Here is a 3,604-nt window from a genome sequence, read left to right as displayed (position 1 = left end):
CATTAAGATTGATCTGAACCAAATTTTACCCTTAAACCAATTTTGACTTTTCTCTCCTCCATCAGCTGGTTATAAAATCCCCCATTAGGCTATAGCTGTGAACTGAGGGAAAAGCTGGTTCAAGAGAGTCAGAAAACATGGGGATCTGGACCACTTGCTCATCTTACTTATGTCTGCGTAACCCTTTTATTGCCTCTAGTCATGCCTAATCTATTATTTCCATTGTACTGTGACTTGGTGTGTCTGATAGAATACAACTTTTAATGGAAAATTCTGGCTAACTGGTATCTCTTTTTGTTAATGAGTTCAATAGCTCACAAGGAGCTATTTTTCAAAAGTGTTTATTATTCTTCACTATAGATAATCCTGAATGCTATGGGTCTATGTTGTGATTATTCTATGGGTACTTCCCATGAACCCATAGCTGTGTCCTTTCTAGCTATATGTTCCACAGGTTAGACCTGATGCAGACATCTTTTCTGCTCTGGGTCCTACTTAAAGCTGGAAGCCTTTTACATTACTTAGAATATGGGTTGAAGAAGTATTCCCAAATACTTCTTTTGAATGTTCTCATATTTAACATGAAATACTGTTCACCTTAATATTGTGCAATGCCAGTTTTAAAAGCAAATATGAGAACATTTAATTCATATGAGGAATTGCCAAAATGACATAATTCTTATTTTCTAACTCATGCATGTATATATACCTCACTCTTTTCAGAAATGGAGATGCTCCATAAAACCCAACCATTTTAATTTTACTTGTTGATATGCACACATTCTACCAACAGTTTCTACCTTCAGGTTACTATGAGTCAGGAATGTCTAAAGGAAAGGACGTAAGTTGCTCTCTTTTCTTCTACATCATTATTTTCAGCATAAGTGGTTGATGAATGCAGGCAAATAACAAGAGTAAGGAAGGAGATAAAAGGGTTCCCTGGACATTGTTTTTCTTAGAATGTAACTGCCTTCCTTCTGTGTTTAAAGCAAGTTTTGATTCAACTGGAAAATGTGGCCTTCAGGACCACATTATGTAGTCATAAGTGAAACACACTTGTTCTCACTCGGAGTCTCAATGAATTCCCATGCTTCCTTGACCCACTGAATTTCCGTGCTCCTGGGGTGATACTATGTGCAAATGGAATGACAAGAATCGGAAAGCACACAGATGGTACCTACTCAATCTCCTCTGCTTGCATACATAGTCTTTGTTAAATCAGACATATAAAACACAGAATCAGTTGCAGCTTTCCTTGCATCATTGCTGGGATGAAGCTGGTCCTACTGTAGGGCCATGAGTGGTTCATTAGGCAGATGAAGTATAACTGTGAAGGAGACCTCCTCTTCACCGCGGCCAAGGAACCTATCGTTAATGCATGGTACTCTGTGAATGGTGAGAGGCTGGGCATCTACCTGGGCCATACCAGAGCTGTGTGGTATGTGGATGCTGACTGGGACACCAAGCATGTCCTCGTCCATTCAGCTGACAATAGCTGTCATCTCTGGGCCTGTGAAACAGGGAAACAGCTGGCCCTACTCAAGAACAATTCAGCTGTGTGGATCTGCAGTTTTGACTTTGGGGGCAATATCATCATATTCTCCACAGAGAAGCAGAAAAGCTATCAGTGCTTTGTGAGCTTATTTGACCTGCAGGATCCGAGCCAGACTGACAACAATGAGTCCTACCAGAAGATCCCTTGCAATAACTCTAAAATCACTAGTGCCCTGTGGGGACTGCATCATTGCAGGCCATGAGAGTGGAGAGCTCAACCAGTATAGTGCCAAGCCTGGAGAGGTGTTGGTGAATGTTAAGGAGCACTCCCAGCAGATCAGCAACATCTATTTATCCACGGACATGACCATGTTTGTCACTGCATCCAAAGACAACACAGCCAAGCTTTTTGACTCTACAAATCTTCAACATCAGAAGCCTTTCTGAACAGAACGTCTCATCAGCTCAACTACCCTCTCCCCCAGCTATGACCATGTTGTGCTGGGCAGTGGTCAGGAAGCCACGGATGTAACCACAACCTTCACCAGGTTTGGCAAGTTTGAGTCCAGGTTCTTCCATTTGGCCTTTGAAGAAGAGTTCAGAAGAGTCAAGGGGCACTTTGGACCTATCAACAGTGTTGCCTTCCATCCTGATGGCAAGAGCTACAGCAGTGGCAGTGGCAGTGAGGATGGTTATGTTCATAATCTACTACTTCGACCCACAGTATTTTGATTTTTTTTTTTCAACCTCTACCTTGTATGAATTCTTATTTTTTTATTTTTCTTTTTTATTATATTTAAGTTCTGGGATACATGTGCAGAACGTGCTGCTTGTTGCATAGGTACACATGTGCCGTGGTGGTTTGCGGCACCCATCAACCAATCATCTACAGTTGGTATTTCTTCTAATGCTATCCCTCCCCTTGCCTCCCACCCCCCAACAGGCCCCGCTGTGTGATATTCCCCTCCCTGTGCCCATATGTTCATTGTTCAACTCCCACTTATGAATGAGAACATGTAATATTTGGTTTTCTGTGAATGATATTATGTCCTTTGCAGGGACATGAATGAAACACTTTGAATTTGAGTTTTAGGCGTAAGAAGCTGGATCTCTATCTAGGCCACGAAATCTTCTCACATAATGTTTTGAACTCTGAGAAATAAATTTGTTTGGTAATTAAAAAAAACAGAGTCAAAGAAAAAATTAATAAGAATTTCATGATAATCACAGCAGAGCACTAAACCAAGCACAGAACGCTTCTGAGTGCAGAGGCAAATGATAGGCCCATGAAGCTGGTCCGGTCATAGGTTGCTTTGGAAGAAAACAGAGGAAGTCATTGCCATATACACTTGCCATAGTATTGCAGAGTACTTCCTTATCAAGACCTAGCTTCTTTTTTGGCCAATCAAAATCTGATTTCCAGATCTGAGATTTGGCTCAGGTCCAGAAACTATTGTGACATTTTATTGAGATAGCTGCCCTCATGCTCCAGGTCACTCATCCTTAAATATATTTTATTATTACAATTGATAAACAATCTTTGTTGTCCTACCCCTAGGAACTGAATAGCTTTCTGTTGGCCAGAGTCTCCTGGCTTCCACTTTGATTTTGCTGCTTATTACAGCAATTGTGCACACATTCCTGCTGATGGTTAAGCATATCCAGTTAGCCTCTATTATTTTGGGATCTCCCTTGTTACCAATGAACCTAGTTCTATGAGAGAATTTTCCACCATCTTCCCTGGCTTACAAAAGATGGCCATCACTGAGTTTTTCAATTATATTGGTCCTTTTCTCATCATTGTATTCCAGATCACCAGTAAATCCAGTGTCCTCTGAGATGTCACGTGTAACAGTCATCTGGTGACTTACACAGTATATTCCTCTAGCATGCATCTCTGAACCTTTTGAACCTTTTGAATCCCTTCTTTTACTACTTTTGATAAGAATTCTGGCACCTCTCTTGCATATAATATGGTCTATCACTTTCTTCACACTGCTGAGAGTCCTCCTAATAACATGATATCATTATTTCCTGGGTCTTTGTTAGGGTGTGAAATTTTACATTATAGAAGACTTTCCCAATATTAATGAACTTTTTTTTTTTATAA

The 3,604-nt window shown here is 40.5% G+C and overlaps 1 pseudogene; it reads left to right on the top strand.

Moving 5' to 3' along the window:
* Positions 1–1,271: 1,271 nt before the first annotated feature.
* LOC703027 (eukaryotic translation initiation factor 3 subunit I pseudogene) lies at positions 1,272–3,360 on the top strand (annotated as a pseudogene).
* Positions 3,361–3,604: the final 244 nt, after the last annotated feature.

The sequence above is a fragment of the Macaca mulatta genome, chromosome 3 (assembly GCF_049350105.2).
Source record: "Macaca mulatta isolate MMU2019108-1 chromosome 3, T2T-MMU8v2.0, whole genome shotgun sequence".
Lineage (NCBI taxonomy): Eukaryota > Metazoa > Chordata > Mammalia > Primates > Cercopithecidae > Macaca > Macaca mulatta.
Note: the sequence above shows the minus strand (reverse complement) of the source record. Positions and strands in the feature narration are given on the sequence as shown.